The sequence below is a fragment of the Pinus tabuliformis genome, chromosome Q, assembly GCF_031772625.1.
Source record: "Pinus tabuliformis cultivar Carrire ecotype Pingquan chromosome Q, CPIR1, whole genome shotgun sequence".
NCBI classification, from domain to species: Eukaryota; Viridiplantae; Streptophyta; class Pinopsida; order Pinales; family Pinaceae; genus Pinus; species Pinus tabuliformis.
The window spans coordinates 1,110,487,426-1,110,500,596 of record NC_142296.1 but is presented as its reverse complement, the minus strand read 5'-3'; positions in this window follow the sequence as shown (position 1 = coordinate 1,110,500,596).

Sequence of the window (13,171 nt, the reverse complement as noted above, 5' to 3'; positions counted from 1 at the left end):
CCTTTCTCCCATATGTTTGTATTGTCTTATAATGCTTATATGTGTGAAATGTATATGATTCCATTCACTTATATTCAATAGATCTTTTTCTTTGGTCAATTCTTTGTTTTCTGTTTGTGTTTACAGGTACTTCTCGAGCATATTAAGTATGGGAAGGAGCGATTGAATCGATACAAAGGAGACAAGAGGAAAGCAGAGCTACAAGTAGTTCTTCTCATGTTCTCATCTTATCTATTGCTTATAGGATAAGACTGAAATACTTTAAACTGTTGTTCTAGATATGGATACTTATCTAGGGAATTAATATTTATCCGTAGATATCAAATTCTCCAAAACAAGGAGTAAAACAAAGAATTGCTCATTATGAGAAGATATGTTTCCTTAGGTGGAAAAATATGACGAAAGCATGACAGACGATAGATGATAACGACTGCTGGTATCGATTGATTGGACAATATTGATATAATTCATATAAAAGTATAGTTTACCATGCATATGGGTTAATATAGTTATAAACATTGTTCAAATGGTAAATTCACCTTTAGAAATGAATCAATAGGAAATAATGGGATAAAGAATAATTGGAAATGTAACATAGAACTTCAATACCATAAGCAGAGCCACTACTACCAGTAGGCATTCATAGCCTCAATAGGGTTTCTTTTTAACAAAAAATGAGCCAGAATCCTCTATTTAGTATTTAGATGGTTGTTTATTGCTATAAAGAGATCACTATGCTGGCATGGTAACCAGATAATCATAGTGCCATTCACCAGGATATAACAAAGTGATCAGGCCGGCTCGTGATGAGACCTCCTGTCCTTCTGACAGTTTTGACTATCTAGAAGGCCATTACCTTGGTGTGGTGGCCATAATGGAATGTCACTTTTTACATCCTTATGATCATGGTCAGCTAGCTCGTGATGAGACCCCCTATCTTCTTTAAGATGATTTGTATTGTATTTCCATATTTTTATTGTAAAGGGAGGGTGGCTCATTTACTCCTTAAGAGTTAAGAATGGTGTGAGAAGTAAAAACTACCAATGAAAGTTATGATTTTATCCTTATATCATCATACCAAAGGGAAATATCAATTCGAAGTGTGAAAAATAAAACAACATGGTATTAAGATAGTGAATCATTTTATGGTATGTCCAAAGAGTAGATATTCAGCTAGTCATTATATAGATAAACTAGGACAGTTTCGGAATAAATATAACCATCAAAGGTTTTACAAGTCATAATGGTATTAATATTACTATTTTCCCTTTATCTTGGGTACAAAAACACAATCCAAAAAGATGGTTTTAATAGGATATCACGGGAGAGAAAAATGCTTGCTTGATTCAAATTGAATAAAAATTGTGTGGTTATTGGAATAACAATTATTCATCACAAGAAAAAGAAATCACGGTTGTTCGTTCTACCGAACAACAACTGTTCAATTCAATGAACAAAAATTGTTCAATTGATTGAACAACAATTATAAATATGCCAAAAAGAAATCAGGGATGTTTGTTGTACTGAACAAAAACTCTTCAATTAATTGAACAATAGTTATTGACACACCAAAAAGAAACCAAAGCTTTTCGTTCTACCGAACAAAAACTATTCAATTGACTGAACAATAGTTGTTCAATTGATTGAACAACAATTATAAACACACAAAAAAGGGAGCAGATTTGTTTATTCTATCGAACAACAATTTTTCAATTGACCGAACAACAATTATTATCACACCAAGTAGGAATCAAAGTTGTTCATTTTACCGAAAAAATAGCTATTTAATTGAATGAAAAACAACTATTCAATTGATTGAACAACAATTATTGACACACCAAAAAGAAATTAGAGCTATTTGTTCTACCGAATAGAAGTTGTTCAATTGACTGAATAACAATTGCTCAATTGATTGAACAATAATTATAAACACACCAAAATGAAATCAGAGATGTTCGTTCTACTGAACAACAACTGTCCAATTGATTGAATAGTAGTTGTTCAATTAATTTAAAAAAAATTATAAACACACAAAAAAGGAATCATAGTTGTTCGTTCTACTGAGCAACAACTGTTGATTTGACATAACAACAATTGCGCATTCGCCAACGGAACAACAACTACAACTTTGAAGTAAGCAACAACTGAAACAAAAAAACATAAGAGAAATTAGAAAAAAACAACAATTTATTGAAAAATAGTAAATAAATAGATAAATTAATTTACAATAGCTACGATGTTGTTTCCTAAGGAAACATCAATCGATCAATGGAAAAAAAATGATCTCTTGGAAAAATGCTTTGGCAGCAGTGACATGAATTTTCAAATGGAAACAAATTCTCCATTTCTACTGTTATGAATCCATTAGGTAATGAATTGGAAGAAATTCCCTTATTTCATTAGCATTTCTTTCAGGAATCGCTTGTTCATAAATTGACCTCTTTCATTCTCATGGAACCTGCAAAAAAAATGAGTGTTTACCTGCAATAAAACATGGAATCATGGAAGAAGAGAGGTGATCGGGTAATCATAGTCCAAGACATATGAAAAAAAGAACAAGTGGTTACTCTTTAGAACAAATCCATGGAAAAAATAACAAATTAAAATCAATTTATTACCTACGGTAGAGCAGTGGCCAATTATTCTAACCTGAAGTGTTTTAATCATAACTTCTTCATTTTTCATCTGATTTGAGTGATTCCAAAGACAAATGAAACTAAAGTCATAGGGTTATATCCAATAGAAACATGTTTTAAAAATTTCATGAGATGATATGTCAACTGTACTTGGAACAACCTGCATACCAGAGTCATTTTCAATTTCCCAACTTAGACCAACAGTTGATATTTTAAGCATAATGTTTTCATTTGATGATAGATTCAAATTATTCAAATTGGAGATTAAATTAGATTTATTTATTTATATCCAATAGAAATATGTTTTTGAGACAAGAAAAATTGATGGTTCAAATACGCAAGTGAACAGTTGGAGAAATAGAGTTTTAAAAGTGCAGATTTACAATAGACAATCAATATTCTGGTCATAACTTTCTCATATGATATTTAAATTGAGTGATTCAAATTTCCTTGAAAAATATGTTAATAGGGAAATATACCATAGAATTATTTTTCAAAAATATAGTCATTTAGGCCTCCGAAAGCTGACTGTCCCAACTCTTTTACTAAGCTACCTACTAGACACCCTATCAATGTTTTGGTTATAATTTTTTCGTTTCAAATCCAAATGGAGTGATTAAAATCATGTTGGAAAGGAGAAATCAAGGGATACTTAATATAGAAACAGGTTTTAAAAATATTCCCTTTTGGTCCCTAAAACATGACTGTCCCGACTGTGTTTTTAGAACTTTCATCAAGCCCGCAAGCCAAAAAGTATGATATTCAAGAAATTTTTCCAAATTGGTGATAAAATGAATATGAGTCTTTGTAGAACTATAATTTTCAATATAATACATCTACATACACAAATACATTAAAACATTTATCACCAATGTTGATTTCCACAACATGTTGCAACAAAAACAACTATTTTTACAAAAACAATGTATTTATTTATGTACTTATATATTTTATTTTCTACACTAACTTATTCTACATTGAATAATGGATATGCTTACGTATAATATTAATTCCACTGGATCAATTTTTGAAATAATGCCTCAAGTATGTACATTAGTAGGGTATGAGAGGCCAACTTCCCTTGAAAAGATGGTGTAAAAAATTGTTGAAGTATGGAGTGATGCTGCAAACAAATGATGGAGTGAAACCAATCTTCAATATATAATTTACTTTGTTTATTTCCCATAGCCATCATATCATGAATTTCTTGAGTTCTCAAAACAAATTATTGATGCAAACTAGAAGAAACCTCATTTTCTTCCATAATTTCTAGACTTTTTGGATTTGAAAATTCCAAATCTCAATATAAGTTTTCTGCAATGGTGTATGTGAGATAGAATGGGTGGGAAGAGTAGGTAAATTTTGCCATTCAACACTATAAGCATGTTGTACTGGTTTATTATGGCCAGGGTGTGGAATGAGTTGAGAAGGAATTGCGTAGGGCATGGAGGATTTTGATGATGTAGTTGATTGGATTGGGTGGGTGGTTTTGATAGACAAGAAAGATGTTGAAAAGCTGGAAAAGAATATAGATGATATGTTTGTGCTACAAGATGTGGGAGAGTATCCATGTAATCATAAGATGAACCATTCCAAACTTGTAGACAAGATTGGTGGGGGTTATATTGTGATTGCCATGGCTGCCCTAAGACATGAGTATTCCATAATGGATTATGCAAGTAAGAGAATAGAGAGGAAGTGTTTTGAACCATACATGTAGGCCAAGATTTCCATGGTTGTGAAATTGTAGCAACTTCTCCATCTATTTGATATGATGCTTCCATCCTAGATAAAAAAGAACAACTATCTATGGGATGCTCCTTTTGGCAATCAGGGAAGAACACTTCTTCAATTTCTTGATTTTTCTAAACCTACAAAACATCCAATTGTGAATTTAGAGAGCTAATAAAATCAATTTTAAATTGTTCAAATAAATCATCAATTTCAACTCCTATATCTCTTGTTCTTGTAGTAGTTTTGGAAAGGAAAGAAGAAACTTCTCTAGAATTCTTATCAGCCTTGGAGATTCCTCTTGAATACCTTATGCATAATCCAAAAACATCATCATATGATAGCTGAAACAAATCACCTTTTCCTATCATATTTAAGAGTTCTAAAAATTCATCTTTGATTCCTTGGAGTAGGAGTGTTTTTAAGATCTCTTTTTTCAAATGTTTATGATTTGATTTTTGAAGGTTGTATTGAAATATCTCCACATAGTCCTTCAAGATTTCATCTTCCCCTTATCTTCATTGACCTTGCAATAGTCTTGGTACTTATTCAAGAATACATTCTTCATGTCTTCCCATGTTTGGATGCAGTTCCCATCAAGGCTCATGAACCATCAGAGAATTGCTCCTTTTAGAGTAAGAGGAAACACTTTCAACCTTGGATCATTAGTACAGTAATCATATCCTCTACAAAGTACTTCTAACTCAAATAAGAATGTATTTGGATCTTCATTTTCCAACCATGAAAATTCGGTAGAGAAGATGGGAGAATGATGTGCATTTGTGTCACTCCTCCTAGATCTTTGATAGGGAATTCAAAATTTGCAATGTGAGTCATTTCTTAACGAAACATAGGATTTTATTCATGTGCTACTTTGGGGATCCTTCTTCAAATGTTCCTATCAATTGGTTAGTGAAATGGGTGGTGCTTACATCACCACTTGAGTGGAATCATAAGATTTTTTTTCTTTTCAAAATTCTAGCTCTAAAATTCCTACTTCTATCAGTGCATGCTATATGACCTATGTCACTGGTTCCCTAGGATGCGCATGTAGGTTCTTACCTTTCCTCTTCAATATCCAGCTCTCATGAAGTCAGGTATGCATCTACAACCAGATATTAGTGTGGTAGTGAAATTTGACTTTCTCCTTGGTAGCATCTTTTTATTTCAAGGAAATCGAAAAAATATATGCATCACAAATACCAACAGCTAACACTGGTTCTATATGATTGTGTTATACACTATCAAGCTCATTCAACAAGAAATAAAATGTGAGACTTGAATAATAAAACTAAAATTAAAAAGAAGAAATTAAATGGCAGGAAAAACAATTATGCTAATCACACAACTTAAATCATTGATAAATTAAACCACACATTGCAGAATTGGAAATTTATTCTATTGCACCAAAAATAATTCAAATGAAAATCTAAAGTAGTAAATTAAATGAAATCTAGAAATTGCAAGAAACAACAAATCTGGAAAATGCAGCAGCCAACAAATTACTTTGAATAAAAGGCAATTTATTAGCGAAGAATGATTGAAATTCAAAGAAACAAGCACATAATTAAACTACTTTAGATGCTCAAGGAAACACCTCATGCAAGGTAGTGGGCTCAACTTCCCAAGACTCAATTCGACCTTGAGAAATAACGCAGATCATATTACAGATAACAAATGTAGAACTCAATGCATAGCTTCCTTGATTAAAACATATGATAGAAATAATTACATAAAATTGAAGTTCTTAGCTTTGCCTCCAATTCAAAAATTGTTCATCTCTTATATCTTCTCATACATCATATCTAATAATTTTCCATCTCCTATCTCCTAATTATCACTCTATTATCCCTCTCTCTTTGATATTTGTTTTCATTTAAATACATAGAGAGAAAAGGGAGGTTACACAAAATTTGATTACAAAATGATTTCCATTAAAAGTTTGGATTGATTACATAATATCAATAAATAATATTAAACCTGAAAGATCTTCCCATCATCATTCAATAGGAACAAGTTGAATCTGGTATTGCAATTGAAAGAATTTGGAAAACCGCTGCAACAACAAATTTGAGAAAATCACCTTCGGAGAACCTTGCATTTCTCTCAATCCAAGATGAATTTTCGAAAATTGCTAACTCAAAAGCTGGTTTTGTCCATTTTCCACAAAACCCATGTCTCGGAATTTCCAGATGCATCTCCATTTGCCCGAAACGTCCAACGCAAAACTGTCACTTCTTATCCCAACAAATTTCTGAGTTGGAATATTTGATTATGAGCTGGAAATCAAATTTGGAATCTAGAAAAGAGCTTCGAGGCTAAAATCATGAGAGATGTTATACCAAATTCATTAATAAACCATCATTGGAGAAATAATGCATAATAATCTTCAATCTATTAAAAATAAAGGAGAAAAAATAGTATTTATCCATAAGAGCATAAATAACCATAAAATTGAATTATATGATAACTTATGATAAATGGTGTGATAAAGAATGGTAGAAATGGATGAAATAGACATTAAAAAGTGATAATAATAATGACAAATTAGTGGCCTAACAGTTGCGTTTGCTAATTGAGTTCTTCCACTACATTAAATATGAGGATGGGTTCCTGAGCGCTTCACCAGCCCTCTATGTGATCCTCCATGCTGAGAATTCAATCTGAGTCCACCTACACACTCCAGTGATACTCACCATTCTTTTTAAAGGCTCACAAGGCTTGAATGTACCAAAAATGGCTTGTTTTCTTTTTGATTTAAGTTTATAATGCATGCACGAGAGAGCAGAGATGGATTTCTTCCAACATCAAAACATCCCATCAATTCTTTCTCCTAGAATCGTGGTCCTCATTGCCTTGATCAAGCGATTGATGCAGTTCCCATACATGTCCACCATATAGCCACGTCATGCCAATATAATTTATCATGTTAGTTCCCCAGGGCCAATCAAATTCTGCCATGTATCGTATTAGAGGGGAGAGAAAGGGTTCCTTGGTCCTTTGGTTTTTCAATGAATTCCTTTGTAAACTATGTTTTCCACAATCTTGGTGCTTTCAAAAGAATCCATATACAAGGACTTATGAAACCCCAATTTTCTAAAATGCCTTCCTACTTCTGATATTTTGATATGCCATATTCTCCAAGGTTCAGATATTGGGTCCCAATGTTCTCCTATTCAGGTATCAGATCAAAAATTTTCTCAAAAGGAATTATAAAGAAGTTACATAATTATGATATGTCGATATTCTAATGCTTTTGATATCAAGTTCTAATATGTTTCCTTCCTCCAATATTTGAACTTCCAAGGTCCTGGACCTGCTTCCGATATTCGGCCGTCCAAAATTTTGGGTCTGAAATGCAACCTGCCTTGAACTTTAAGATCCTATCTTTGACAGTCAATAATTTTTTATCTAGGAGGCCATTTCTAGACTTACACATACCATTGGAAAGCTATTTCAGAGCACTTTCCAGTGGAGTAGGCCAGCTATAGGATTTGAGCCCATCTATTACCTAAAACATGGTTACAAATCTCTATGCCTCAATGCTAGGCTAGTTGACATCAATGCCAACATACCAAATGGCATAATCAAACAATGTCAACTGGACAATATTTGATTAGAATATTTAGAGAAGAATATGGTTTTAATGTAGATTAGAAGAGAGATCAGTGTATCTAGAAGAACCAATGGAGGGGTCTAAGAAAGAACCTAAAATGATCAACCCAATTTAAGTGACATGAACGATTCAATGTCCCTATTCAATAAGAGAGTGAAAGTCAACATAAATCCATATAAAGGTGATATTGACACTTTGAAGTTAAATAATTGGTTTTAGTAGTTATAGGTTTATTTTAATTTTCATTTTGTAGAGGAAGAATAAAAGATTTCATGTTCTTGTTTGAAACTAGAGAGTCATGCCCTGATCTGTTGGGAAAGCCACATAGAGACTCTAAGGTTAGAGGGAGATCCTCTAGTGATTATGTAGGTGGATTTAAAAACACTCATAAAGTAATAGCTTTGTGCTATAAGTTATGTAGAGGATCGATGGATCTGATGGAATTATATCAGGGAGAAATAGGGGCCATGTGTACAATAGTACACCAAAAAAATTAGAAGGATGGCCATAACACAAGGTATCTCCCCAAAGAACCCATACATACTCATCAAGTATTTTGGGGTTGTAAATATGATTTGGATTGGGTTATATATTAGTTTCCATCCATCAAAATTATTTTAGATTGGAAAACGTGGAGGTATCAACTCACATGACTACATTTACTTGCAGGACCCAATTTTGAAAATTAGTGTCTAAAACCTTCTAATTGTAGTTTGAGGAATAAAATATATTTTTTTGGGTGTAAAACTTTATTTCTTAAGAAAAACAATTCTTTTCACTATTTACACACAAATGCCTTCCTAATGGTGTAAAAATCACCCCAATTAGAGTCTGTATTCAAACGTTATGCCATTTGGAAGTTGACCCTCCTATTTTGACCACCAAAATTTAAGAGGATGCCATATCAACCCCCATTATTCCTGGAAAAGGGAATAAACATGTGATCAAGTCAAATAATACCCCAGAAGATTCCATATTGGAACTCTATTTAAGAGTTGAAGGAGATAATTCTACCCACTGGTAAGTTATTGGGCTACGTTATAACGAGGCCACCAATAGGAAAAATGTGTTCCATTCTATTTGAGTGCATTTTGTTTTCGAAGATGAGAAAGTAGCCAAGAGTGGATACTGAAAGAGAAAATGTAATGTTCTCTTCCACCATCTATATCAAAATAGCTTAGTGGAAGGTGTTAAATCTTTATTTAACTCGACTTCCATGGTCTTATTATGGAAAAAAGGTTATAAAATTTCTTCTTCTCCAAAACTTGTAGAATAGTAACTTTACAATGCACTAGCATACTCATCCAGTTGAGTGATTTCCAGAAAAACAATCTTGGTCAACCAAACACAGTCAATCATGACAAGATTACTAGAGATGATGGCAAACTAGTCAACTCAGCCCAACTAGCTGACTTACCACAAAAATTCGACATAACATGACTAGATAAGATCAGTAAAAAATGACCCAACCAATTGAATTACCTTGACTAGAAAAGATAAGTTTAAATGACCCAACCAATTGAATTAACCTGAATAGACAAGACTAGTTGAAATTACCCAACTATTCAACTTACCTTGACTAGACAAGAATAATTGAAATGACCCAACTAGTCGAATTACCTTGACTAGATAACACTAATCACCAGTCGAACCGAATCAACTAGTTTACTTGTCACAACTAGATAAGACCCTAATTTAGGATTTCAACAATGAATATATTCCATTCTCTTTAGTGACCTCTTCCCTATGCCAATCACCTTCTACACATAAGTAACCTCCAAGCTACTATCTCATTGGTTAGTAACCCTTAGATGAATTGGATACCCCAATAATCAAGGTCCTCTTGCAATGGCCCCACACTAGATACTGTGGGAATTGAACACCTTTCTAACTATATGCAAGGGAAAACTCATTGGCTTGACTCGAATGTAAACTGACTGCAAAATTTATGTATTCTTTGGTCAACTCAGGGTGAATCCACATTGGCTTTCCCCACTATTGAATTGTGCCTTAGAATATTTCTTCAAAATGTATAGTAGTGTAACAACCACTCTCTTTACCAAACATCGACTTAACCTTCTCATCAACCAGATTACGAGCTGATGGAATTCGTACACTATAACAACTTAGTTGTCCATATTTTGTACTCACACGGGAGCATGTGAACATCTTTGCACTTCATGAATTTATTTGCTTAAAAAAGGACTTTAGGCCCCTTATAACCATCTGAATCCCATATTCATATAACACACCTCATCATAGATAGAAAGGAATAACATATTCATGCATTTACAGTACTAGTACATCTATATATCACATAGAAACCATGTTCATATTTTTAATGCATCATGTATGTAAGTAAGAAACTTACCTTATTACCTTTAAATGAATGGAAACTAAGAGTGGGACTTCGACTCTCCATTGAACAATAGGCCAACTACATTACAACATTTCTTGAAATCTACCACTCATGGGCTCGATTCATAATTTGAGGAGGTAAGTTCCTAGGAATTCTCTTACCAACATTTAAGCAACTCGGTAAAAGGAAGAGTTTGTTTCTCAAGTGATCTCTTAACAACCAAACTATTGAATTGTGCCTTAGAATATTTCCTTAAAATGTATAGTAGTGTAACAACCACCCTCTTGACCAAACTTCAACTTGGCCTTGTCATCAACCAAATTACAAGCTGATGAAATTTGTAAAGCATAACAACTTAGCTGTCCATATTCTGTAGTCACACAAGACCATGTGAACATATTTGCACTTCATGAAGTTATTAGCTTAACAAAGGACTTTAGGCCCCCTATAACCACGTGAATTACATATTTATATAACACACCGCATCATAGATAGAACGGAATAACATATTCATCAATTTACAGTACTAGTACACGTATATATCACATAGCAACAATTTTCAACATTTTAAGGCATCATGTATGTAAGTAAGAAACTTATATTATTACCTTTAAATGAATGGCAACTGAGAGTGGGACTTCGACTCTCCACCCAACAATATGCCAACTGCATTACAATATTCCTTGCAGTCTACCACTCGTGGACTAGATTCACAGTTTGAAGAGGTAAGTTCTTAGGAGTTCTCTCACCAACATCTAGTCAAATCGGTAAAAGGAATATTTTGTTTCTCAGGCGATTTATTAAAAACCCCAATTGCAACAGCACAAGGATTCTCAAATCAATGAAATTACTTCCACAAGGGTTTGACCAATGCATAGAGAGTCTCATCTCAGATTCACAGAATGATTGTAAGCACAATGAGAGGTTTATCAGCTGGATTAGCTACTACAAGTGTCAAGGGCCCACTATCTAGGTGGTTTATTAGCCTATTGAGTAAGCACACAGATGGTTTATCATACCTAAGAAAATAACTTGGTGGTTTGTCAACTCCTTTTAGCAAGAGTTTAGGTGTCTCAACCTAACAATAGTCTATCAACCCAACAACTACTAGTGGTGTATAACCCCAAGGCAGGCCATGACTCAGGTGTTTTATCAATAAGCAAGCCTTGATGGGTTTATCAACTCAAAAGTAACTGATTATCAGAACTCTACTAAGCTCTCTTTGGAAAAACAACACATGACATATGGCCAAGTCTCAGTAAAAAAACACATAGGAAAAACATATGCCTTAGCAAAAACACATAAAATCCACCCATGAGTAGAGAATTTTTTTTTTTCGTAGGATTTGACCCTTCCAGGTATACCGCAATAGTTTCCAGACTCCACTCTACATCCCTTGATCCCTAATCCCACAAAATGGAAAAAAAACTTCTTTTTCCTCCAATTCTCGTGACGATGAACAAACACTGATTCCCACTCGTATCCCTCATGATATTTTTTCTTACCCAACTTTTCTCTTATGTGTTGATCGTCTCAACTCAATTCGAAAGAAAAGGTTATCTAACTTATCCTCCACCCAAGAGACCCATCTACCATTAAATGACTACATAACTATGTGATTAAACCAAAAGGGATTTAGGTGATGGAATAAATGCAAGGCTTGGGTTTACAAGCAATATCCTCCTCTTGTATACCTATGAATCTATATCCCACCTTAGCCATCTAATATGTTATAATTCCACATAATCTACATGAATTACAATTCATAATTATATTCATAAGAGGTTTAACTACAAGGGCTATCACAATCCTCAAACCCTAAGAGGAACATTGTCCTTGGTGTTCTATACCTAAACATAGAATTAAAAAGAGAAATATATACGTTTCCCTTTAAATTCATTTACATTTACATTTATAGTTGATTATCTAAAAAACAAAATGGGTAATGCTACCGTCATCTATTCAACTATCTCCTAGGTGGCTTCATTTGGTCCAAAGTGCCTCCATTGCACCTTAACCTGTTCAATGATTCGATTCCAGAGCACAACCTACCTCCACTCCAGTATGCATAATGGATATGGATAGAATACTCCACTCGATTATACATATATTATAGACCAATAAATAACAATATTAGCATCCTGTACATGCTTTTAGGTGTAGAAATATGAAAGACATAATGTTCCTTCAACGTGGGTGGAAATGAAAAGCTATAGGCTACTGGGCAGTATCTTTCCAAAATTTTGAATGGCCCACGAAAATGTGGTGCAAACTTGGCACAAGACCTAATTCTTAATGAGATTTTATTTGGTCTAATGTAGAGGTACACATGATATCCCTATTTAAATTCTTTGTGCACTCTACGCTGGTCTGCATAACTCTTTTTCTTGTCATTAGTGTTAGACATTATTTTATTGCATTAATGGAAAGTGATGTTGTATTCCTATCCTTCGTCATCCCAAAAATTAAATACAAGAAAAAAGGTCACTGGTGAGGGTCATGCCTATGACAGACCTTTAAGTTCTATCACCAATGTTGCATATGGTGACGGTCTTTAAAAAAGTGTTGTTGTAAATGTATATACTGATGGCCCTTTAAGGTTTGTCACCAAAGCCATTTTCAATGACACTTTTGGTGAGGGTCGTTAAAGTCTCATCACTGATTCTCTCTTTGGTGACACTTCTAGTGACGATCTTTTATTGACCGTCACCAATGATCTTTTTGGTTACTTTTGGTGATGGTCAATAAATGTTCGTCATCGTTGATCATTCTAATGAGTTCTTTATGATGCTTCATGCCTATGATAGACCTTTAAGGTCCATCACCAAT